The sequence below is a fragment of the Vicugna pacos genome, unplaced genomic scaffold (assembly GCF_048564905.1).
Source record: "Vicugna pacos unplaced genomic scaffold, VicPac4 scaffold_192, whole genome shotgun sequence".
Classification (NCBI taxonomy): domain Eukaryota; kingdom Metazoa; phylum Chordata; class Mammalia; order Artiodactyla; family Camelidae; genus Vicugna; species Vicugna pacos.
Window position 1 is genome coordinate 319,002 of NW_027328871.1, and position 26,690 is coordinate 345,691.

Below are 26,690 nucleotides of genomic sequence, written 5' to 3' on the forward strand. Positions count from 1 at the left end.
CTGATGACAGGCAGATCTTCCACTGTCTGCCCTTTCAGGTTCTGGAAACTGACCTGTGACCTCAGGTCTTTGGGCAGCAGCAGTATCTCGAACTTACACAGCTTCCCGGACCAAACACCTAAGCCAAGCTCCACAGAGGGCGGCAGCCCCTCCATCACACTGATCCACCCACAGAACTCTGCCCGGTTACCTAGGATCCAACAGCCACAACAAGCCTCGCGGTACACACCAACATTCCACCTGGAATCCAACCGCTAACTGCCATCCCCAATGGCTGCTGCATCTTGTCAGTGTTGGGGGAGGGGCTGCATCCGACGAGAAGTTCCTAAGGTAAATGTGATTCTACCCACTAGCGTCCCATGGGCCTTTCTTCTTCCCTCTTTCCTTTTGTTCAGATCTCTATGCACAGTACCAATGGAGGGAAGTGTGTCCCTTTTCAGTTGATGGTTTCACACGTCTTTAAACTTTCTAACAGTTCACAGTACACAGAGACCCACTAAAGGAGACTTATGTTCCTCTAATATCCGTACACCCGGAATACATATGCGTCGCCTGATTTCTGCTGAAACACCCGCACTCTCAGGACATGGATCCATTGGTTTCATGGGGGCTGAAATTCCAAGAAATGAAACCAACCCCAATGTGCACTTTGCTGTCAGTCTCTTTTGCTCTTAGTACACTTTGGCAGAGCTACTTGCCTTTGTTATAGGCTTCTTACAATTCTTCTCTACGTAGCCTAGAATATGGCATTCCTTCATCCTGTTGGAAGACATACAAGTCTACATCACGGACTAGGAATCCATTTGATTCCAAATCGGCATTAGGGTTAGGTCACGATATGTTCTTATGAATCAAAATTTACGAATATGAATGCACGCCTCCGAATACAAGTGTGCTGAGTACATGCAAGCCGCGATAATGGGTCGATGCATGCTGAATGATCCTTGACATCACCTTAAGTATTTTCTTTTGAATAATCATGGTTCCCTTGGTAAATATCAGCCAACCGTACCATTTTGGTGTTTGTTTGTTGGTTTGATTCTTTGTTGGTCTGCTTCTCGCTTGTATTGCAAACACGACAGGCCATGCATCTCTCCTTAAGCTTGAAACAGAGAGTCAAATAAGCTGATTCACTTAAGAGAGTGCTTCCAATCACCTATGATTTCCTGCTTCCCTCTCCCATCTTTAGGGTTTTGATGTCCTCCTTGCCTTCTTCTTGTTTCTTCTTTGCCACTCATGCTCTTCTTGCATTTCCAATAATGGTTTCTTCTTTCCATTTCATCTTGCTGCTTTTCTATTCAGGGTAGATTTCTCAACCATTCTTGTAGGATAAGTTTTGAACTGCTGAATTCTTTTAAGATTTGCCGGTTTGTGGAATTTTCTAGCTCTGCCGTTATTAGGACTGGCGGTCATGTGGCATAGGCTCCCCTAGGTGGCAGCATTTGGCCATTCAGGATATGGTCTGTGTCCTGGCACTCCTCCCTCTCCTGCAATATTGCTGCCGAGATATCAGCTGAATCCCCTCTTGAGGTTCCCTTGTGACTATGTTGTTTCCTCCAGGTGCATTTTAAATCACTGTGATATTCGTGAGCTTTGTTGATTTGAATCATACAGCTGCTGGTAGGTCTATTGGGATTCCACCTCCTTTGGATGCTGTGTAATTCCTGAATTCGCATACATGATTCTTTCTTGGCTTTCAGGAAGTTTCAGTCTGATTTTTCTACAGATAAATTTTCAGACATTTTTTGTTTCCTTATCTCTTGCTTTTCCATCTGGGACCCTTATGAATTCTAGTCTTTCATGCCCTGTCTTAACCCAGGGTTCAACAGCAATGTTTACATTGCTTTGCACTTGCTTTCCTATGTCTGCTTCTGACCGAGGTTTTTCTGATCCCATGTCTTCACAGTCATTCACGCGTCCCTCTGCATTATCTAGTCTGCTTACGACTAAATTTTAGCCCTGATATTATCACATCCATTGAGTTTCCTGATATTTTTTGGCTCGTCTTTAGACTTTCTCTTCCCCTTTTCCGGTATTCTGCCTTATGTGATTCTGAGACACTGTTGTTTTTCAGTGATTTCCTGACCTCCATTTTCAACACATGGTCTGGATAGCGTTTTGCAGTCTAGTTGTTTGAAAGCTTATCTTTTGGGCCTTCAATATCTTTGGAACTGAAAATGGTACTTCCTGTTTCTTTTACTGTACTTCTTCACCTCTACTGCTCAGGTAATATCAGGTATGTAATGTGGACTTCTAGGGCTTTGTTAAGTGAAAATTTTAGACTTTTGGCTCTACGCAATTCCATGGGATTTCTGTGCGGACAATTTCTCCTAGACATTGATGCCATATCGTGTTCCTGTGTGTGTTGTCTGGTATATCTCCAATTGCTGTTGTTGCATTAGTTTTGATGAAAAACCAATACTATTTCGATTTGCATAACTTCATTTTGATAATGCTTATCTCACAATTCTGAAAGTGCGCAGGACACTTCCTCTTGTGGAAATGAAGCTTTTAAAGGTTCTCAGCTCTGCATTCTGCTCTATGTCATTTTGGAGTGTTTCCAAAACAGCAAACTGAGAGTGCGCTTGTGCTTTGTAGTTCCACGGGAATGTCCCAATGAAAGCAGTTCTTCTCAGAGCTTCTCTGTCTACAGAAACACCAGTGGAAGCATATCTATGGATGTCACATATCAGGGCCTGCTGGAATGATCCCGCAGACCTACCTTGGTGTCCTCGGTGCCGTACCGTGCTGGTGCCATCCAAAATGTAGCATCCGCTTTAGGGAGATAATGCTGTAGGTAATGCTTCCTCTTCTAACGCTGTGGACTTGGACCACTCTTCCTTGTCCTCTCATCCTTGTGGCACGGGTGCACGAAGGCAACCACACAGCTGTTGCGCATCCTGTGCCTCAAACCAAACCATAATCCCAGCCCAGGTTATGAATGTAGCAGATCCTAAGTCTTTTCATTCTGATTTCAAAACCAAGGCCCCCTGGATCCCTCAGACCAGATGAACGATATCTCTGATTCAGCCCCACACGTGCTCTATTGGCAAAATGCCCAATTGGTCCCTGGTCCTGCAGATGCACTGGGTGTGGCCATGGGACATATTGGTAATCTCAACCACGTGACCAGTTTTGATGCTTTATCATTGGTACACATTTTGGTTTGCTCTCTTGATTCGACCCACCACATCCCACAATGCACTCCAGATCCCTGAGACTCAGCGTGTGCCATCATTCGTAGCCCTATCCCTCACAGAACGTTGCCTCTGCTACCTCAAATGTGGCAGCTGGGATCTTGGACTCCGAATCAACTGTGGGGATATTTTGCGCTGGTTTCTTTGAGTTCTGTCAGCCAAGCATCTGCTGTGCACTCTTGTAAATCTCAGCACATCACCTTCTATCCCATGTCTCCTGTCCGCTTGAGAGTGTGCGTCCAAGTTAAACAGAGTTTCACCCTTGTTGCTCCATCACCAGGGGTCAGACCCTCACTGGATTCCATTTCCTGCTTTGCCTTCTCCTGCTTCCAGGTGTCCTGAGGCCTCATCCTGTCTTTGGAAGTAACAGACCTCTCTTCGGCAAGTGTCCTGTGCCAAGGGCTGGGTGAGTGGATGTTTCCATTGCTCTGTTCATGGGAGCGAGTGAGTGCAGGTTGCACTTCTTCTCTGCCAACTGGGCATCGATGAATCAACACTATCCAGATACATTTCACAGAAATGTGATATTTGCTTAGCTCTTTGTTTCTATACAGCCGTGGTGGGAGGGATGGTCCGAATACACCTGTTTTGACATTGTGTTGATATCTCATTTGCAGTCTTTAAGAAGTTTAAAAGAATTCATTTACATGTTTTGGGAATTATACGAAAATGAAGTTATTTTTTGAAACACACTCAATCGACCTAGAAGCCAGACTTGTCAATTTTGGTAACATTTTGTCAGCTCGACGGAAAACCTAGACAGATAGAATGCAAATTGGCAGTCCAAACTGTTAAAGGGTTCATGTCGGCTCTTTACGGTTGAAGCCTCCGAAACCAACAGGAACCATGAAATAACTATTGGAAACTTGAAATAACCCCCAAACTTGGATACACTTGTGCATTGGTGCCCTTTACTCCCAATGACACCTACTGGCCAATATTGGCATTTCAAGGGGTAACATCCCTCTCTAGGAAAATACAAGAGGAAAGAAACCAAATATATACATTTAGGTTTGAATCCAAAAGCACCTAGAGGCATTCTAGCTAGGAGAACCCTGCTGCAATTATGCTAGTCTATGGAGAACCAGGTGTTCTTCTATCAGTGATGAGAACGCTTAATCATCCGATCATGTTGGGTAAAGCCATTTAACGCAACCAAGTCTGCACCCGCATGATATAGTGCCCACGGGGGCTTGACTCAAGTGAAAGACGATCCACATAAGCTGTGTCTTTTATATCATTGGCGACTTTTACAGTACAGTTCTCTTTCTGACTTGTACTATTTACCTATACTGTCTTGAAAAATTGAGGCCTAATACAGATTCAAGTTCAGTCAGATTCCCCTCTCTTACCACACTCCCTTCACCCCAGGGAAGGCATAAACACAACATTTGCTGAATCTAGCGGAAGGCCATCGTTTCTAGGTGTGAGCTAAGTATTCAATTCCTATCTATTTCAGCCAAGTTTATTGGACCTTTAAGGAGTTCACTGTTGTTCACAGAGTGTGAAGCTGGAGGAACTCTGATTCTAGGAGGGGCTTGTTTTACTCGTAATGGCTTCATTGCAGCTCAGCTACTGATCCTTCAAAATGGATGCCTGTGTGGAGGGGAGGGAAGGCAAGTGCTTGCTAGCTAGGCCCAAACCTGGGAAAAGGCTTACCTGGGCTTGGTGAATTCTGGTCTGAATGGCTTGGGAAGGCCCCTTGGGAAGTGTGGATTCCCATGACCTCTTCCAAGAACAGGAGCGTTTTGATCATCTCTGCCATCTCTTCTCTTGCAGACGTCAGGGACCTCGGACCCGTTCTTGGAGAAGAGAATTGAGGAACTTCCTCAAGTCCACGTTGGCACTCCGTATGTTTCTGCCAGTATCAGCGAGGTTCAATATGTCTCATGAATGTCTTTTGAGCCTGGTATCCTCTACAGCTGTCTCCACGCCAGTATTCTCCATTGTAGCAGAACATCTCTCATCCATGTGTTCGCATCTCTCCTCAATCCGTTCAGCCAGCTTTTCGGCCAGCTTCTCTTCGTGTCTCCCCTAAAGTTGACTTCACCAGGACTGGGCAAGTCTGAAAGTACCTCGGAGCCTCACCAGTAAGCTGATGACAGGCAGATCTTCCACTGTCTGCCCTTTCAGGTTCTGGAAACTGACCTGTGACCTCAGGTCTTTGGGCAGCAGCAGTATCTCGAACTTACACAGCTTCCCGGACCAAACACCTAAGCCAAGCTCCACAGAGGGCGGCAGCCCCTCCATCACACTGATCCACCCACAGAACTCTGCCCGGTTACCTAGGATCCAACAGCCACAACAAGCCTCGCGGTACACACCAACATTCCACCTGGAATCCAACCGCTAACTGCCATCCCCAATGGCTGCTGCATCTTGTCAGTGTTGGGGGAGGGGCTGCATCCGACGAGAAGTTCCTAAGGTAAATGTGATTCTACCCACTAGCGTCCCATGGGCCTTTCTTCTTCCCTCTTTCCTTTTGTTCAGATCTCTATGCACAGTACCAATGGAGGGAAGTGTGTCCCTTTTCAGTTGATGGTTTCACACGTCTTTAAACTTTCTAACAGTTCACAGTACACAGAGACCCACTAAAGGAGACTTATGTTCCTCTAATATCCGTACACCCGGAATACATATGCGTCGCCTGATTTCTGCTGAAACACCCGCACTCTCAGGACATGGATCCATTGGTTTCATGGGGGCTGAAATTCCAAGAAATGAAACCAACCCCAATGTGCACTTTGCTGTCAGTCTCTTTTGCTCTTAGTACACTTTGGCAGAGCTACTTGCCTTTGTTATAGGCTTCTTACAATTCTTCTCTACGTAGCCTAGAATATGGCATTCCTTCATCCTGTTGGAAGACATACAAGTCTACATCACGGACTAGGAATCCATTTGATTCCAAATCGGCATTAGGGTTAGGTCACGATATGTTCTTATGAATCAAAATTTACGAATATGAATGCACGCCTCCGAATACAAGTGTGCTGAGTACATGCAAGCCGCGATAATGGGTCGATGCATGCTGAATGATCCTTGACATCACCTTAAGTATTTTCTTTTGAATAATCATGGTTCCCTTGGTAAATATCAGCCAACCGTACCATTTTGGTGTTTGTTTGTTGGTTTGATTCTTTGTTGGTCTGTTTCTCGCTTGTATTGCAAACACGACAGGCCATGCATCTCTCCTTAAGCTTGAAACAGAGAGTCAAATAAGCTGATTCACTTAAGAGAGTGCTTCCAATCACCTATGATTTCCTGCTTCCCTCTCCCATCTTTAGGGTTTTGATGTCCTCCTTGCCTTCTTCTTGTTTCTTCTTTGCCACTCATGCTCTTCTTGCATTTCCAATAATGGTTTCTTCTTTCCATTTCATCTTGCTGCTTTTCTATTCAGGGTAGATTTCTCAACCATTCTTGTAGGATAAGTTTTGAACTGCTGAATTCTTTTAAGATTTGCCGGTTTGTGGAATTTTCTAGCTCTGCCGTTATTAGGACTGGCGGTCATGTGGCATAGGCTCCCCTAGGTGGCAGCATTTGGCCATTCAGGATATGGTCTGTGTCCTGGCACTCCTCCCTCTCCTGCAATATTGCTGCCGAGATATCAGCTGAATCCCCTCTTGAGGTTCCCTTGTGACTATGTTGTTTCCTCCAGGTGCATTTTAAATCACTGTGATATTCGTGAGCTTTGTTGATTTGAATCATACAGCTGCTGGTAGGTCTATTGGGATTCCACCTCCTTTGGATGCTGTGGAATTCCTGAATTCGCATACATGATTCTTTCTTGGCTTTCAGGAAGTTTCAGTCTGATTTTTCTACAGATAAATTTTCAGACATTTTTTGTTTCCTTATCTCTTGCTTTTCCATCTGGGACCCTTATGAATTCTAGTCTTTCATGCCCTGTCTTAACCCAGGGTTCAACAGCAATGTTTACATTGCTTTGCACTTGCTTTCCTATGTCTGCTTCTGACCGAGGTTTTTCTGATCCCATGTCTTCACAGTCATTCACGCGTCCCTCTGCATTATCTAGTCTGCTTACGACTAAATTTTAGCCCTGATATTATCACATCCATTGAGTTTCCTGATATTTTTTGGCTCGTCTTTAGACTTTCTCTTCCCCTTTTCCGGTATTCTGCCTTATGTGATTCTGAGACACTGTTGTTTTTCAGTGATTTCCTGACCTCCATTTTCAACACATGGTCTGGATAGCGTTTTGCAGTCTAGTTGTTTGAAAGCTTATCTTTTGGGCCTTCAATATCTTTGGAACTGAAAATGGTACTTCCTGTTTCTTTTACTGTACTTCTTCACCTCTACTGCTCAGGTAATATCAGGTATGTAATGTGGACTTCTAGGGCTTTGTTAAGTGAAAATTTTAGACTTTTGGCTCTACGCAATTCCATGGGATTTCTGTGCGGACAATTTCTCCTAGACATTGATGCCATATCGTGTTCCTGTGTGTGTTGTCTGGTATATCTCCAATTGCTGTTGTTGCATTAGTTTTGATGAAAAACCAATACTATTTCGATTTGCATAACTTCATTTTGATAATGCTTATCTCACAATTCTGAAAGTGCGCAGGACACTTCCTCTTGTGGAAATGAAGCTTTTAAAGGTTCTCAGCTCTGCATTCTGCTCTATGTCATTTTGGAGTGTTTCCAAAACAGCAAACTGAGAGTGCGCTTGTGCTTTGTAGTTCCACGGGAATGTCCCAATGAAAGCAGTTCTTCTCAGAGCTTCTCTGTCTACAGAAACACCAGTGGAAGCATATCTATGGATGTCACATATCAGGGCCTGCTGGAATGATCCCGCAGACCTACCTTGGTGTCCTCGGTGCCGTACCGTGCTGGTGCCATCCAAAATGTAGCATCCGCTTTAGGGAGATAATGCTGTAGGTAATGCTTCCTCTTCTAACGCTGTGGACTTGGACCACTCTTCCTTGTCCTCTCATCCTTGTGGCACGGGTGCACGAAGGCAACCACACAGCTGTTGCGCATCCTGTGCCTCAAACCAAACCATAATCCCAGCCCAGGTTATGAATGTAGCAGATCCTAAGGCTTTTCATTCTGATTTCAAAACCAAGGCCCCCTGGATCCCTCAGACCAGATGAACGATATCTCTGATTCAGCCCCACACGTGCTCTATTGGCAAAATGCCCAATTGGTCCCTGGTCCTGCAGATGCACTGGGTGTGGCCATGGGACATATTGGTAATCTCAACCACGTGACCAGTTTTGATGCTTTATCATTGGTACACATTTTGGTTTGCTCTCTTGATTCGACCCACCACATCCCACAATGCACTCCAGATCCCTGAGACTCAGCGTGTGCCATCATTCGTAGCCCTATCCCTCACAGAACGTTGCCTCTGCTACCTCAAATGTGGCAGCTGGGATCTTGGACTCCGAATCAACTGTGGGGATATTTTGCGCTGGTTTCTTTGAGTTCTGTCAGCCAAGCATCTGCTGTGCACTCTTGTAAATCTCAGCACATCACCTTCTATCCCATGTCTCCTGTCCGCTTGAGAGTGTGCGTCCAAGTTAAACAGAGTTTCACCCTTGTTGCTCCATCACCAGGGGTCAGACCCTCACTGGATTCCATTTCCTGCTTTGCCTTCTCCTGCTTCCAGGTGTCCTGAGGCCTCATCCTGTCTTTGGAAGTAACAGACCTCTCTTCGGCAAGTGTCCTGTGCCAAGGGCTGGGTGAGTGGATGTTTCCATTGCTCTGTTCATGGGAGCGAGTGAGTGCAGGTTGCACTTCTTCTCTGCCAACTGGGCATCGATGAATCAACACTATCCAGATACATTTCACAGAAATGTGATATTTGCTTAGCTCTTTGTTTCTATACAGCCGTGGTGGGAGGGATGGTCCGAATACACCTGTTTTGACATTGTGTTGATATCTCATTTGCAGTCTTTAAGAAGTTTAAAAGAATTCATTTACATGTTTTGGGAGTTATACGAAAATGAAGTTATTTTTTGAAACACACTCAATCGACCTAGAAGCCAGACTTGTCAATTTTGGTAACATTTTGTCAGCTCGACGGAAAACCTAGACAGATAGAATGCAAATTGGCAGTCCAAACTGTTAAAGGGTTCATGTCGGCTCTTTACGGTTGAAGCCTCCGAAACCAACAGGAACCATGAAATAACTATTGGAAACTTGAAATAACCCCCAAACTTGGATACACTTGTGCATTGGTGCCCTTTACTCCCAATGACACCTACTGGCCAATATTGGCATTTCAAGGGGTAACATCCCTCTCTAGGAAAATACAAGAGGAAAGAAACCAAATATATACATTTAGGTTTGAATCCAAAAGCACCTAGAGGCATTCTAGCTAGGAGAACCCTGCTGCAATTATGCTAGTCTATGGAGAACCAGGTGTTCTTCTATCAGTGATGAGAACGCTTAATCATCCGATCATGTTGGGTAAAGCCATTTAACGCAACCAAGTCTGCACCCGCATGATATAGTGCCCACGGGGGCTTGACTCAAGTGAAAGACGATCCACATAAGCTGTGTCTTTTATATCATTGGCGACTTTTACAGTACAGTTCTCTTTCTGACTTGTACTATTTACCTATACTGTCTTGAAAAATTGAGGCCTAATACAGATTCAAGTTCAGTCAGATTCCCCTCTCTTACCACACTCCCTTCACCCCAGGGAAGGCATAAACACAACATTTGCTGAATCTAGCGGAAGGCCATCGTTTCTAGGTGTGAGCTAAGTATTCAATTCCTATCTATTTCAGCCAAGTTTATTGGACCTTTAAGGAGTTCACTGTTGTTCACAGAGTGTGAAGCTGGAGGAACTCTGATTCTAGGAGGGGCTTGTTTTACTCGTAATGGCTTCATTGCAGCTCAGCTACTGATCCTTCAAAATGGATGCCTGTGTGGAGGGGAGGGAAGGCAAGTGCTTGCTAGCTAGGCCCAAACCTGGGAAAAGGCTTACCTGGGCTTGGTGAATTCTGGTCTGAATGGCTTGGGAAGGCCCCTTGGGAAGTGTGGATTCCCATGACCTCTTCCAAGAACAGGAGCGTTTTGATCATCTCTGCCATCTCTTCTCTTGCAGACGTCAGGGACCTCGGACCCGTTCTTGGAGAAGAGAATTGAGGAACTTCCTCAAGTCCACGTTGGCACTCCGTATGTTTCTGCCAGTATCAGCGAGGTTCAATATGTCTCATGAATGTCTTTTGAGCCTGGTATCCTCTACAGCTGTCTCCACGCCAGTATTCTCCATTGTAGCAGAACATCTCTCATCCATGTGTTCGCATCTCTCCTCAATCCGTTCAGCCAGCTTTTCGGCCAGCTTCTCTTCGTGTCTCCCCTAAAGTTGACTTCACCAGGACTGGGCAAGTCTGAAAGTACCTCGGAGCCTCACCAGTAAGCTGATGACAGGCAGATCTTCCACTGTCTGCCCTTTCAGGTTCTGGAAACTGACCTGTGACCTCAGGTCTTTGGGCAGCAGCAGTATCTCGAACTTACACAGCTTCCCGGACCAAACACCTAAGCCAAGCTCCACAGAGGGCGGCAGCCCCTCCATCACACTGATCCACCCACAGAACTCTGCCCGGTTACCTAGGATCCAACAGCCACAACAAGCCTCGCGGTACACACCAACATTCCACCTGGAATCCAACCGCTAACTGCCATCCCCAATGGCTGCTGCATCTTGTCAGTGTTGGGGGAGGGGCTGCATCCGACGAGAAGTTCCTAAGGTAAATGTGATTCTACCCACTAGCGTCCCATGGGCCTTTCTTCTTCCCTCTTTCCTTTTGTTCAGATCTCTATGCACAGTACCAATGGAGGGAAGTGTGTCCCTTTTCAGTTGATGGTTTCACACGTCTTTAAACTTTCTAACAGTTCACAGTACACAGAGACCCACTAAAGGAGACTTATGTTCCTCTAATATCCGTACACCCGGAATACATATGCGTCGCCTGATTTCTGCTGAAACACCCGCACTCTCAGGACATGGATCCATTGGTTTCATGGGGGCTGAAATTCCAAGAAATGAAACCAACCCCAATGTGCACTTTGCTGTCAGTCTCTTTTGCTCTTAGTACACTTTGGCAGAGCTACTTGCCTTTGTTATAGGCTTCTTACAATTCTTCTCTACGTAGCCTAGAATATGGCATTCCTTCATCCTGTTGGAAGACATACAAGTCTACATCACGGACTAGGAATCCATTTGATTCCAAATCGGCATTAGGGTTAGGTCACGATATGTTCTTATGAATCAAAATTTACGAATATGAATGCACGCCTCCGAATACAAGTGTGCTGAGTACATGCAAGCCGCGATAATGGGTCGATGCATGCTGAATGATCCTTGACATCACCTTAAGTATTTTCTTTTGAATAATCATGGTTCCCTTGGTAAATATCAGCCAACCGTACCATTTTGGTGTTTGTTTGTTGGTTTGATTCTTTGTTGGTCTGCTTCTCGCTTGTATTGCAAACACGACAGGCCATGCATCTCTCCTTAAGCTTGAAACAGAGAGTCAAATAAGCTGATTCACTTAAGAGAGTGCTTCCAATCACCTATGATTTCCTGCTTCCCTCTCCCATCTTTAGGGTTTTGATGTCCTCCTTGCCTTCTTCTTGTTTCTTCTTTGCCACTCATGCTCTTCTTGCATTTCCAATAATGGTTTCTTCTTTCCATTTCATCTTGCTGCTTTTCTATTCAGGGTAGATTTCTCAACCATTCTTGTAGGATAAGTTTTGAACTGCTGAATTCTTTTAAGATTTGCCGGTTTGTGGAATTTTCTAGCTCTGCCGTTATTAGGACTGGCGGTCATGTGGCATAGGCTCCCCTAGGTGGCAGCATTTGGCCATTCAGGATATGGTCTGTGTCCTGGCACTCCTCCCTCTCCTGCAATATTGCTGCCGAGATATCAGCTGAATCCCCTCTTGAGGTTCCCTTGTGACTATGTTGTTTCCTCCAGGTGCATTTTAAATCACTGTGATATTCGTGAGCTTTGTTGATTTGAATCATACAGCTGCTGGTAGGTCTATTGGGATTCCACCTCCTTTGGATGCTGTGTAATTCCTGAATTCGCATACATGATTCTTTCTTGGCTTTCAGGAAGTTTCAGTCTGATTTTTCTACAGATAAATTTTCAGACATTTTTTGTTTCCTTATCTCTTGCTTTTCCATCTGGGACCCTTATGAATTCTAGTCTTTCATGCCCTGTCTTAACCCAGGGTTCAACAGCAATGTTTACATTGCTTTGCACTTGCTTTCCTATGTCTGCTTCTGACCGAGGTTTTTCTGATCCCATGTCTTCACAGTCATTCACGCGTCCCTCTGCATTATCTAGTCTGCTTACGACTAAATTTTAGCCCTGATATTATCACATCCATTGAGTTTCCTGATATTTTTTGGCTCGTCTTTAGACTTTCTCTTCCCCTTTTCCGGTATTCTGCCTTATGTGATTCTGAGACACTGTTGTTTTTCAGTGATTTCCTGACCTCCATTTTCAACACATGGTCTGGATAGCGTTTTGCAGTCTAGTTGTTTGAAAGCTTATCTTTTGGGCCTTCAATATCTTTGGAACTGAAAATGGTACTTCCTGTTTCTTTTACTGTACTTCTTCACCTCTACTGCTCAGGTAATATCAGGTATGTAATGTGGACTTCTAGGGCTTTGTTAAGTGAAAATTTTAGACTTTTGGCTCTACGCAATTCCATGGGATTTCTGTGCGGACAATTTCTCCTAGACATTGATGCCATATCGTGTTCCTGTGTGTGTTGTCTGGTATATCTCCAATTGCTGTTGTTGCATTAGTTTTGATGAAAAACCAATACTATTTCGATTTGCATAACTTCATTTTGATAATGCTTATCTCACAATTCTGAAAGTGCGCAGGACACTTCCTCTTGTGGAAATGAAGCTTTTAAAGGTTCTCAGCTCTGCATTCTGCTCTATGTCATTTTGGAGTGTTTCCAAAACAGCAAACTGAGAGTGCGCTTGTGCTTTGTAGTTCCACGGGAATGTCCCAATGAAAGCAGTTCTTCTCAGAGCTTCTCTGTCTACAGAAACACCAGTGGAAGCATATCTATGGATGTCACATATCAGGGCCTGCTGGAATGATCCCGCAGACCTACCTTGGTGTCCTCGGTGCTGTACCGTGCTGGTGACATCCAAAATGTAGCATCCGCTTTAGGGAGATAATGCTGTAGGTAATGCTTCCTCTTCTAACGCTGTGGACTTGGACCACTCTTCCTTGTCCTCTCATCCTTGTGGCACGGGTGCACGAAGGCAACCACACAGCTGTTGCGCATCCTGTGCCTCAAACCAAACCATAATCCCAGCCCAGGTTATGAATGTAGCAGATCCTAAGGCTTTTCATTCTGATTTCAAAACCAAGGCCCCCTGGATCCCTCAGACCAGATGAACGATATCTCTGATTCAGCCCCACACGTGCTCTATTGGCAAAATGCCCAATTGGTCCCTGGTCCTGCAGATGCACTGGGTGTGGCCATGGGACATATTGGTAATCTCAACCACGTGACCAGTTTTGATGCTTTATCATTGGTACACATTTTGGTTTGCTCTCTTGATTCGACCCACCACATCCCACAATGCACTCCAGATCCCTGAGACTCAGCGTGTGCCATCATTCGTAGCCCTATCCCTCACAGAACGTTGCCTCTGCTACCTCAAATGTGGCAGCTGGGATCTTGGACTCCGAATCAACTGTGGGGATATTTTGCGCTGGTTTCTTTGAGTTCTGTCAGCCAAGCATCTGCTGTGCACTCTTGTAAATCTCAGCACATCACCTTCTATCCCATGTCTCCTGTCCGCTTGAGAGTGTGCGTCCAAGTTAAACAGAGTTTCACCCTTGTTGCTCCATCACCAGGGGTCAGACCCTCACTGGATTCCATTTCCTGCTTTGCCTTCTCCTGCTTCCAGGTGTCCTGAGGCCTCATCCTGTCTTTGGAAGTAACAGACCTCTCTTCGGCAAGTGTCCTGTGCCAAGGGCTGGGTGAGTGGATGTTTCCATTGCTCTGTTCATGGGAGCGAGTGAGTGCAGGTTGCACTTCTTCTCTGCCAACTGGGCATCGATGAATCAACACTATCCAGATACATTTCACAGAAATGTGATATTTGCTTAGCTCTTTGTTTCTATACAGCCGTGGTGGGAGGGATGGTCCGAATACACCTGTTTTGACATTGTGTTGATATCTCATTTGCAGTCTTTAAGAAGTTTAAAAGAATTCATTTACATGTTTTGGGAGTTATACGAAAATGAAGTTATTTTTTGAAACACACTCAATCGACCTAGAAGCCAGACTTGTCAATTTTGGTAACATTTTGTCAGCTCGACGGAAAACCTAGACAGATAGAATGCAAATTGGCAGTCCAAACTGTTAAAGGGTTCATGTCGGCTCTTTACGGTTGAAGCCTCCGAAACCAACAGGAACCATGAAATAACTATTGGAAACTTGAAATAACCCCCAAACTTGGATACACTTGTGCATTGGTGCCCTTTACTCCCAATGACACCTACTGGCCAATATTGGCATTTCAAGGGGTAACATCCCTCTCTAGGAAAATACAAGAGGAAAGAAACCAAATATATACATTTAGGTTTGAATCCAAAAGCACCTAGAGGCATTCTAGCTAGGAGAACCCTGCTGCAATTATGCTAGTCTATGGAGAACCAGGTGTTCTTCTATCAGTGATGAGAACGCTTAATCATCCGATCATGTTGGGTAAAGCCATTTAACGCAACCAAGTCTGCACCCGCATGATATAGTGCCCACGGGGGCTTGACTCAAGTGAAAGACGATCCACATAAGCTGTGTCTTTTATATCATTGGCGACTTTTACAGTACAGTTCTCTTTCTGACTTGTACTATTTACCTATACTGTCTTGAAAAATTGAGGCCTAATACAGATTCAAGTTCAGTCAGATTCCCCTCTCTTACCACACTCCCTTCACCCCAGGGAAGACATAAACACAACATTTGCTGAATCTAGCGGAAGGCCATCGTTTCTAGGTGTGAGCTAAGTATTCAATTCCTATCTATTTCAGCCAAGTTTATTGGACCTTTAAGGAGTTCACTGTTGTTCACAGAGTGTGAAGCTGGAGGAACTCTGATTCTAGGAGGGGCTTGTTTTACTCGTAATGGCTTCATTGCAGCTCAGCTACTGATCCTTCAAAATGGATGCCTGTGTGGAGGGGAGGGAAGGCAAGTGCTTGCTAGCTAGGCCCAAACCTGGGAAAAGGCTTACCTGGGCTTGGTGAATTCTGGTCTGAATGGCTTGGGAAGGCCCCTTGGGAAGTGTGGATTCCCATGACCTCTTCCAGGAACAGGAGCGTTTTGATCATCTCTGCCATCTCTTCTCTTGCAGACGTCAGGGACCTTGGACCCGTTCTTGGAGAAGAGAATTGAGGAACTTCCTCAAGTCCACGTTGGCACTCCGTATGTTTCTGCCAGTATCAGTGAGGTTCAATATGTCTCATGAATGTCTTTTGAGCCTGGTATCCTCTACAGCTGTCTCCACGCCAGTATTCTCCATTGTAGCAGAACATCTCTCATCCATGTGTTCGCATCTCTCCTCAATCCGTTCAGCCAGCTTTTCGGCCAGCTTCTCTTCGTGTCTCCCCTAAAGTTGACTTCACCAGGACTGGGCAAGTCTGAAAGTACCTCGGAGCCTCACCAGTAAGCTGATGACAGGCAGATCTTCCACTGTCTGCCCTTTCAGGTTCTGGAAACTGACCTGTGACCTCAGGTCTTTGGGCAGCAGCAGTATCTCGAACTTACACAGCTTCCCGGACCAAACACCTAAGCCAAGCTCCACAGAGGGCGGCAGCCCCTCCATCACACTGATCCACCCACAGAACTCTGCCCGGTTACCTAGGATCCAACAGCCACAACAAGCCTCGCGGTACACACCAACATTCCACCTGGAATCCAACCGCTAACTGCCATCCCCAATGGCTGCTGCATCTTGTCAGTGTTGGGGGAGGGGCTGCATCCGACGAGAAGTTCCTAAGGTAAATGTGATTCTACCCACTAGCGTCCCATGGGCCTTTCTTCTTCCCTCTTTCCTTTTGTTCCGATCTCTATGCACAGTACCAATGGAGGGAAGTGTGTCCCTTTTCAGTTGATGGTTTCACACGTCTTTAAACTTTCTAACAGTTCACAGTACACAGAGACCCACTAAAGGAGACTTATGTTCCTCTAATATCCGTACACCCGGAATACATATGCGTCGCCTGATTTCTGCTGAAACACCCGCACTCTCAGGACATGGATCCATTGGTTTCATGGGGGCTGAAATTCCAAGAAATGAAACCAACCCCAATGTGCACTTTGCTGTCAGTCTCTTTTGCTCTTAGTACACTTTGGCAGAGCTACTTGCCTTTGTTATAGGCTTCTTACAATTCTTCTCTACGTAGCCTAGAATATGGCATTCCTTCATCCTGTTGGAAGACATACAAGTCTACATCACGGACTAGGAATCCATTTGATTCCAAATCGGCATTAGGGTTAGGTCACGATATGTTCTTATGAATCAAAATTTACGAATATGAATGCACGCCTCCGAATACAAGTGTGCTGAGTACATGCAAGCCGCGATAATGGGTCGATGCATGCTGAATGATCCTTGACATCACCTTAAGTATTTTCTTTTGAATAATCATGGTTCCCTTGGTAAATATCAGCCAACCGTACCATTTTGGTGTTTGTTTGTTGGTTTGATTCTTTGTTGGTCTGCTTCTCGCTTGTATTGCAAACACGACAGGCCATGCATCTCTCCTTAAGCTTGAAACAGAGAGTCAAATAAGCTGATTCACTTAAGAGAGTGCTTCCAATCACCTATGATTTCCTGCTTCCCTCTCCCATCTTTAGGGTTTTGATGTCCTCCTTGCCTTCTTCTTGTTTCTTCTTTGCCACTCCTGCTCTTCTTGCATTTCCAATAATGGTTTCTTCTTTCCATTTCATCTTGCTGCTTTTCTATTCAGGGTAGATTTCTCAACCATTCTTGTAGGATAAGTTTTGAACTGCTGAATTCTTTTAAGATTTGCCGGTTTGTGGAATTTTCTAGCTCTGCCGTTATTAGGACTGGCGGTCATGTGGCATAGGCTCCCCTAGGTGGCAGCATTTGGCCATTCAGGATATGGTCTGTGTCCTGGCACTCCTCCCTCTCCTGCAATATTGCTGCCGAGATATCAGCTGAATCCCCGCTTGAGGTTCCCTTGTGACTATGTTGTTTCCTCCAGGTGCATTTTAAATCACTGTGATATTCGTGAGCTTTGTTGATTTGAATCATACAGCTGCTGGTAGGTCTATTGGGATTCCACCTCCTTTGGATGCTGTGTAATTCCTGAATTCGCATACATGATTCTTTCTTGGCTTTCAGGAAGTTTCAGTCTGATTTTTCTACAGATAAATTTTCAGACATTTTTTGTTTCCTTATCTCTTGCTTTTCCATCTGGGACCCTTATGAATTCTAGTCTTTCATGCCCTGTCTTAACCCAGGGTTCAACAGCAATGTTTACATTGCTTTGCACTTGCTTTCCTATGTCTGCTTCTGACCGAGGTTTTTCTGATCCCATGTCTTCACAGTCATTCACGCGTCCCTCTGCATTATCTAGTCTGCTTACGACTAAATTTTAGCCCTGATATTATCACATCCATTGAGTTTCCTGATATTTTTTGGCTCGTCTTTAGACTTTCTCTTCCCCTTTTCCGGTATTCTGCCTTATGTGATTCTGAGACACTGTTGTTTTTCAGTGATTTCCTGACCTCCATTTTCAACACATGGTCTGGATAGCGTTTTGCAGTCTAGTTGTTTGAAAGCTTATCTTTTGGGCCTTCAATATCTTTGGAACTGAAAATGGTACTTCCTGTTTCTTTTACTGTACTTCTTCACCTCTACTGCTCAGGTAATATCAGGTATGTAATGTGGACTTCTAGGGCTTTGTTAAGTGAAAATTTTAGACTTTTGGCTCTACGCAATTCCATGGGATTTCTGTGCGGACAATTTCTCCTAGACATTGATGCCATATCATGTTCCTGTGTGTGTTGTCTGGTATATCTCCAATTGCTGTTGTTGCATTAGTTTTGATGAAAAACCAATACTATTTCGATTTGCATAACTTCATTTTGATAATGCTTATCTCACAATTCTGAAAGTGCGCAGGACACTTCCTCTTGTGGAAATGAAGCTTTTAAAGGTTCTCAGCTCTGCATTCTGCTCTATGTCATTTTGGAGTGTTTCCAAAACAGCAAACTGAGAGTGCGCTTGTGCTTTGTAGTTCCACGGGAATGTCCCAATGAAAGCAGTTCTTCTCAGAGCTTCTCTGTCTACAGAAACACCAGTGGAAGCATATCTATGGATGTCACATATCAGGGCCTGCTGGAATGATCCCGCAGACCTACCTTGGTGTCCTCGGTGCCGTACCGTGCTGGTGCCATCCAAAATGTAGCATCCGCTTTAGGGAGATAATGCTGTAGGTAATGCTTCCTCTTCTAACGCTGTGGACTTGGACCACTCTTCCTTGTCCTCTCATCCTTGTGGCACGGGTGCACGAAGGCAACCACACAGCTGTTGCGCATCCTGTGCCTCAAACCAAACCATAATCCCAGCCCAGGTTATGAATGTAGCAGATCCTAAGGCTTTTCATTCTGATTTCAAAACCAAGGCCCCCTGGATCCCTCAGACCAGATGAACGATATCTCTGATTCAGCCCCACACGTGCTCTATTGGCAAAATGCCCAATTGGTCCCTGGTCCTGCAGATGCACTGGGTGTGGCCATGGGACATATTGGTAATCTCAACCACGTGACCAGTTTTGATGCTTTATCATTGGTACACATTTTGGTTTGCTCTCTTGATTCGACCCACCACATCCCACAATGCACTCCAGATCCCTGAGACTCAGCGTGTGCCATCATTCGTAGCCCTATCCCTCACAGAACGTTGCCTCTGCTACCTCAAATGTGGCAGCTGGGATCTTGGACTCCGAATCAACTGTGGGGATATTTTGCGCTGGTTTCTTTGAGTTCTGTCAGCCAAGCATCTGCTGTGCACTCTTGTAAATCTCAGCACATCACCTTCTATCCCATGTCTCCTGTCCGCTTGAGAGTGTGCGTCCAAGTTAAACAGAGTTTCACCCTTGTTGCTCCATCACCAGGGGTCAGACCCTCACTGGATTCCATTTCCTGCTTTGCCTTCTCCTGCTTCCAGGTGTCCTGAGGCCTCATCCTGTCTTTGGAAGTAACAGACCTCTCTTCGGCAAGTGTCCTGTGCCAAGGGCTGGGTGAGTGGATGTTTCCATTGCTCTGTTCATGGGAGCGAGTGAGTGCAGGTTGCACTTCTTCTCTGCCAACTGGGCATCGATGAATCAACACTATCCAGATACATTTCACAGAAATGTGATATTTGCTTAGCTCTTTGTTTCTATACAGCCGTGGTGGGAGGGATGGTCCGAATACACCTGTTTTGACATTGTGTTGATATCTCATTTGCAGTCTTTAAGAAGTTTAAAAGAATTCATTTACATGTTTTGGGAGTTATACGAAAATGAAGTTATTTTTTGAAACACACTCAATCGACCTAGAAGCCAGACTTGTCAATTTTGGTAACATTTTGTCAGCTCGACGGAAAACCTAGACAGATAGAATGCAAATTGGCAGTCCAAACTGTTAAAGGGTTCATGTCGGCTCTTTACGGTTGAAGCCTCCGAAACCAACAGGAACCATGAAATAACTATTGGAAACTTGAAATAACCCCCAAACTTGGATACACTTGTGCATTGGTGCCCTTTACTCCCAATGACACCTACTGGCCAATATTGGCATTTCAAGGGGTAACATCCCTCTCTAGGAAAATACAAGAGGAAAGAAACCAAATATATACATTTAGGTTTGAATCCAAAAGCACCTAGAGGCATTCTAGCTAGGAGAACCCTGCTGCAATTATGCTAGTCTATGGAGAACCAGGTGTTCTTCTATCAGTGATGAGAACGCTTAATCATCCGATCATGTTGGGTAAAGCCATTTAACGCAACCAAGTCTGCACCCGCATGATATAGTGCCCACGGGGGCTTGACTCAAGTGAAAGACGATCCACATAAGCTGTGTCTTTTATATCATTGGCGACTTTTACAGTACAGTTCTCTTTCTGACTTGTACTATTTACCTATACTGTCTTGAAAAATTGAGGCCTAATACAGATTCAAGTTCAGTCAGATTCCCCTCTCTTACCACACTCCCTTCACCCCAGGGAAGACATAAACACAACATTTGCTGAATCTAGCGGAAGGCCATCGTTTCTAGGTGTGAGCTAAGTATTCAATTCCTATCTATTTCAGCCAAGTTTATTGGACCTTTAAGGAGTTCACTGTTGTTCACAGAGTGTGAAGCTGGAGGAACTCTGATTCTAGGAGGGGCTTGTTTTACTCGTAATGGCTTCATTGCAGCTCAGCTACTGATCCTTCAAAATGGATGCCTGTGTGGAGGGGAGGGAAGGCAAGTGCTTGCTAGCTAGGCCCAAACCTGGGAAAAGGCTTACCTGGGCTTGGTGAATTCTGGTCTGAATGGCTTGGGAAGGCCCCTTGGGAAGTGTGGATTCCCATGACCTCTTCCAGGAACAGGAGCGTTTTGATCATCTCTGCCATCTCTTCTCTTGCAGACGTCAGGGACCTTGGACCCGTTCTTGGAGAAGAGAATTGAGGAACTTCCTCAAGTCCACGTTGGCACTCCGTATGTTTCTGCCAGTATCAGTGAGGTTCAATATGTCTCATGAATGTCTTTTGAGCCTGGTATCCTCTACAGCTGTCTCCACGCCAGTATTCTCCATTGTAGCAGAACATCTCTCATCCATGTGTTCGCATCTCTCCTCAATCCGTTCAGCCAGCTTTTCGGCCAGCTTCTCTTCGTGTCTCCCCTAAAGTTGACTTCACCAGGACTGGGCAAGTCTGAAAGTACCTCGGAGCCTCACCAGTAAGCTGATGACAGGCAGATCTTCCACTGTCTGCCCTTTCAGGTTCTGGAAACTGACCTGTGACCTCAGGTCTTTGGGCAGCAGCAGTATCTCGAACTTACACAGCTTCCCGGACCAAACACCTAAGCCAAGCTCCACAGAGGGCGGCAGCCCCTCCATCACACTGATCCACCCACAGAACTCTGCCCGGTTACCTAGGATCCAACAGCCACAACAAGCCTCGCGGTACACACCAACATTCCACCTGGAATCCAACCGCTAACTGCCATCCCCAATGGCTGCTGCATCTTGTCAGTGTTGGGGGAGGGGCTGCATCCGACGAGAAGTTCCTAAGGTAAATGTGATTCTACCCACTAGCGTCCCATGGGCCTTTCTTCTTCCCTCTTTCCTTTTGTTCCGATCTCTATGCACAGTACCAATGGAGGGAAGTGTGTCCCTTTTCAGTTGATGGTTTCACACGTCTTTAAACTTTCTAACAGTTCACAGTACACAGAGACCCACTAAAGGAGACTTATGTTCCTCTAATATCCGTACACCCGGAATACATATGCGTCGCCTGATTTCTGCTGAAACACCCGCACTCTCAGGACATGGATCCATTGGTTTCATGGGGGCTGAAATTCCAAGAAATGAAACCAACCCCAATGTGCACTTTGCTGTCAGTCTCTTTTGCTCTTAGTACACTTTGGCAGAGCTACTTGCCTTTGTTATAGGCTTCTTACAATTCTTCTCTACGTAGCCTAGAATATGGCATTCCTTCATCCTGTTGGAAGACATACAAGTCTACATCACGGACTAGGAATCCATTTGATTCCAAATCGGCATTAGGGTTAGGTCACGATATGTTCTTATGAATCAAAATTTACGAATATGAATGCACGCCTCCGAATACAAGTGTGCTGAGTACATGCAAGCCGCGATAATGGGTCGATGCATGCTGAATGATCCTTGACATCACCTTAAGTATTTTCTTTTGAATAATCATGGTTCCCTTGGTAAATATCAGCCAACCGTACCATTTTGGTGTTTGTTTGTTGGTTTGATTCTTTGTTGGTCTGCTTCTCGCTTGTATTGCAAACACGACAGGCCATGCATCTCTCCTTAAGCTTGAAACAGAGAGTCAAATAAGCTGATTCACTTAAGAGAGTGCTTCCAATCACCTATGATTTCCTGCTTCCCTCTCCCATCTTTAGGGTTTTGATGTCCTCCTTGCCTTCTTCTTGTTTCTTCTTTGCCACTCCTGCTCTTCTTGCATTTCCAATAATGGTTTCTTCTTTCCATTTCATCTTGCTGCTTTTCTATTCAGGGTAGATTTCTCAACCATTCTTGTAGGATAAGTTTTGAACTGCTGAATTCTTTTAAGATTTGCCGGTTTGTGGAATTTTCTAGCTCTGCCGTTATTAGGACTGGCGGTCATGTGGCATAGGCTCCCCTAGGTGGCAGCATTTGGCCATTCAGGATATGGTCTGTGTCCTGGCACTCCTCCCTCTCCTGCAATATTGCTGCCGAGATATCAGCTGAATCCCCGCTTGAGGTTCCCTTGTGACTATGTTGTTTCCTCCAGGTGCATTTTAAATCACTGTGATATTCGTGAGCTTTGTTGATTTGAATCATACAGCTGCTGGTAGGTCTATTGGGATTCCACCTCCTTTGGATGCTGTGTAATTCCTGAATTCGCATACATGATTCTTTCTTGGCTTTCAGGAAGTTTCAGTCTGATTTTTCTACAGATAAATTTTCAGACATTTTTTGTTTCCTTATCTCTTGCTTTTCCATCTGGGACCCTTATGAATTCTAGTCTTTCATGCCCTGTCTTAACCCAGGGTTCAACAGCAATGTTTACATTGCTTTGCACTTGCTTTCCTATGTCTGCTTCTGACCGAGGTTTTTCTGATCCCATGTCTTCACAGTCATTCACGCGTCCCTCTGCATTATCTAGTCTGCTTACGACTAAATTTTAGCCCTGATATTATCACATCCATTGAGTTTCCTGATATTTTTTGGCTCGTCTTTAGACTTTCTCTTCCCCTTTTCCGGTATTCTGCCTTATGTGATTCTGAGACACTGTTGTTTTTCAGTGATTTCCTGACCTCCATTTTCAACACATGGTCTGGATAGCGTTTTGCAGTCTAGTTGTTTGAAAGCTTATCTTTTGGGCCTTCAATATCTTTGGAACTGAAAATGGTACTTCCTGTTTCTTTTACTGTACTTCTTCACCTCTACTGCTCAGGTAATATCAGGTATGTAATGTGGACTTCTAGGGCTTTGTTAAGTGAAAATTTTAGACTTTTGGCTCTACGCAATTCCATGGGATTTCTGTGCGGACAATTTCTCCTAGACATTGATGCCATATCGTGTTCCTGTGTGTGTTGTCTGGTATATCTCCAATTGCTGTTGTTGCATTAGTTTTGATGAAAAACCAATACTATTTCGATTTGCATAACTTCATTTTGATAATGCTTATCTCACAATTCTGAAAGTGCGCAGGACACTTCCTCTTGTGGAAATGAAGCTTTTAAAGGTTCTCAGCTCTGCATTCTGCTCTATGTCATTTTGGAGTGTTTCCAAAACAGCAAACTGAGAGTGCGCTTGTGCTTTGTAGTTCCACGGGAATGTCCCAATGAAAGCAGTTCTTCTCAGAGCTTCTCTGTCTACAGAAACACCAGTGGAAGCATATCTATGGATGTCACATATCAGGGCCTGCTGGAATGATCCCGCAGACCTACCTTGGTGTCCTCGGTGCCGTACCGTGCTGGTGCCATCCAAAATGTAGCATCCGCTTTAGGGAGATAATGCTGTAGGTAATGCTTCCTCTTCTAACGCTGTGGACTTGGACCACTCTTCCTTGTCCTCTCATCCTTGTGGCACGGGTGCACGAAGGCAACCACACAGCTGTTGCGCATCCTGTGCCTCAAACCAAACCATAATCCCAGCCCAGGTTATGAATGTAGCAGATCCTAAGGCTTTTCATTCTGATTTCAAAACCAAGGCCCCCTGGATCCCTCAGACCAGATGAACGATATCTCTGATTCAGCCCCACACGTGCTCTATTGGCAAAATGCCCAATTGGTCCCTGGTCCTGCAGATGCACTGGGTGTGGCCATGGGACATATTGGTAATCTCAACCACGTGACCAGTTTTGATGCTTTATCATTGGTACACATTTTGGTTTGCTCTCTTGATTCGACCCACCACATCCCACAATGCACTCCAGATCCCTGAGACTCAGCGTGTGCCATCATTCGTAGCCCTATCCCTCACAGAACGTTGCCTCTGCTACCTCAAATGTGGCAGCTGGGATCTTGGACTCCGAATCAACTGTGGGGATATTTTGCGCTGGTTTCTTTGAGTTCTGTCAGCCAAGCATCTGCTGTGCACTCTTGTAAATCTCAGCACATCACCTTCTATCCCATGTCTCCTGTCCGCTTGAGAGTGTGCGTCCAAGTTAAACAGAGTTTCACCCTTGTTGCTCCATCACCAGGGGTCAGACCCTCACTGGATTCCATTTCCTGCTTTGCCTTCTCCTGCTTCCAGGTGTCCTGAGGCCTCATCCTGTCTTTGGAAGTAACAGACCTCTCTTCGGCAAGTGTCCTGTGCCAAGGGCTGGGTGAGTGGATGTTTCCATTGCTCTGTTCATGGGAGCGAGTGAGTGCAGGTTGCACTTCTTCTCTGCCAACTGGGCATCGATGAATCAACACTATCCAGATACATTTCACAGAAATGTGATATTTGCTTAGCTCTTTGTTTCTATACAGCCGTGGTGGGAGGGATGGTCCGAATACACCTGTTTTGACATTGTGTTGATATCTCATTTGCAGTCTTTAAGAAGTTTAAAAGAATTCATTTACATGTTTTGGGAGTTATACGAAAATGAAGTTATTTTTTGAAACACACTCAATCGACCTAGAAGCCAGACTTGTCAATTTTGGTAACATTTTGTCAGCTCGACGGAAAACCTAGACAGATAGAATGCAAATTGGCAGTCCAAACTGTTAAAGGGTTCATGTCGGCTCTTTACGGTTGAAGCCTCCGAAACCAACAGGAACCATGAAATAACTATTGGAAACTTGAAATAACCCCCAAACTTGGATACACTTGTGCATTGGTGCCCTTTACTCCCAATGACACCTACTGGCCAATATTGGCATTTCAAGGGGTAACATCCCTCTCTAGGAAAATACAAGAGGAAAGAAACCAAATATATACATTTAGGTTTGAATCCAAAAGCACCTAGAGGCATTCTAGCTAGGAGAACCCTGCTGCAATTATGCTAGTCTATGGAGAACCAGGTGTTCTTCTATCAGTGATGAGAACGCTTAATCATCCGATCATGTTGGGTAAAGCCATTTAACGCAACCAAGTCTGCACCCGCATGATATAGTGCCCACGGGGGCTTGACTCAAGTGAAAGACGATCCACATAAGCTGTGTCTTTTATATCATTGGCGACTTTTACAGTACAGTTCTCTTTCTGACTTGTACTATTTACCTATACAGTCTTGAAAAATTGAGGCCTAATACAGATTCAAGTTCAGTCAGATTCCCCTCTCTTACCACACTCCCTTCACCCCAGGGAAGACATAAACACAACATTTGCTGAATCTAGCGGAAGGCCATCGTTTCTAGGTGTGAGCTAAGTATTCAATTCCTATCTATTTCAGCCAAGTTTATTGGACCTTTAAGGAGTTCACTGTTGTTCACAGAGTGTGAAGCTGGAGGAACTCTGATTCTAGGAGGGGCTTGTTTTACTCGTAATGGCTTCATTGCAGCTCAGCTACTGATCCTTCAAAATGGATGCCTGTGTGGAGGGGAGGGAAGGCAAGTGCTTGCTAGCTAGGCCCAAACCTGGGAAAAGGCTTACCTGGGCTTGGTGAATTCTGGTCTGAATGGCTTGGGAAGGCCCCTTGGGAAGTGTGGATTCCCATGACCTCTTCCAGGAACAGGAGCGTTTTGATCATCTCTGCCATCTCTTCTCTTGCAGACGTCAGGGTCCTTGGACCCGTTCATGGAGAAGAGAATTGAGGAACTTCCTCAAGTCCACGTTGGCACTCCGTATGTTTCTGCCAGTATCAGTGAGGTTCAATATGTCTCATGAATGTCTTTTGAGCCTGGTATCCTCTACAGCTGTCTCCACGCCAGTATTCTCCATTGTAGCAGAACATCTCTCATCCATGTGTTCGCATCTCTCCTCAATCCGTTCAGCCAGCTTTTCGGCCAGCTTCTCTTCGTGTCTCCCCTAAAGTTGACTTCACCAGGACTGGGCAAGTCTGAAAGTACCTCGGAGCCTCACCAGTAAGCTGATGACAGGCAGATCTTCCACTGTCTGCCCTTTCAGGTTCTGGAAACTGACCTGTGACCTCAGGTCTTTGGGCAGCAGCAGTATCTCGAACTTACACAGCTTCCCGGACCAAACACCTAAGCCAAGCTCCACAGAGGGCGGCAGCCCCTCCATCACACTGATCCACCCACAGAACTCTGCCCGGTTACCTAGGATCCAACAGCCACAACAAGCCTCGCGGTACACACC

At 45.2% G+C, this 26,690-nt stretch overlaps 4 long non-coding RNA genes across 4 annotated transcripts; all 4 read left to right on the forward strand.

Moving 5' to 3' along the window:
* Positions 1–190: 190 nt before the first annotated feature.
* LOC140695238 (uncharacterized) lies at positions 191–5,140 on the forward strand. Its single transcript, XR_012070932.1, has 3 exons — positions 191–330; positions 3,531–3,603; positions 4,977–5,140. It is a non-coding gene; the product is annotated as an uncharacterized lncRNA (long non-coding RNA).
* Positions 5,141–5,482: 342 nt separating this feature from the next.
* On the forward strand, positions 5,483–10,432 carry LOC140695234 (uncharacterized). Its single transcript, XR_012070928.1, has 3 exons — positions 5,483–5,622; positions 8,823–8,895; positions 10,269–10,432. It is a non-coding gene; the product is annotated as an uncharacterized lncRNA (long non-coding RNA).
* Positions 10,433–10,812: 380 nt separating this feature from the next.
* On the forward strand, positions 10,813–15,754 carry LOC140695227 (uncharacterized). The gene is made up of 3 exons (XR_012070922.1): positions 10,813–10,914; positions 14,115–14,187; positions 15,561–15,754. It is a non-coding gene; the product is annotated as an uncharacterized lncRNA (long non-coding RNA).
* A 350-nt stretch (positions 15,755–16,104) lies between these two features.
* LOC140695228 (uncharacterized) lies at positions 16,105–21,046 on the forward strand. The gene is made up of 3 exons (XR_012070923.1): positions 16,105–16,206; positions 19,407–19,479; positions 20,853–21,046. It is a non-coding gene; the product is annotated as an uncharacterized lncRNA (long non-coding RNA).
* Positions 21,047–26,690: the final 5,644 nt, after the last annotated feature.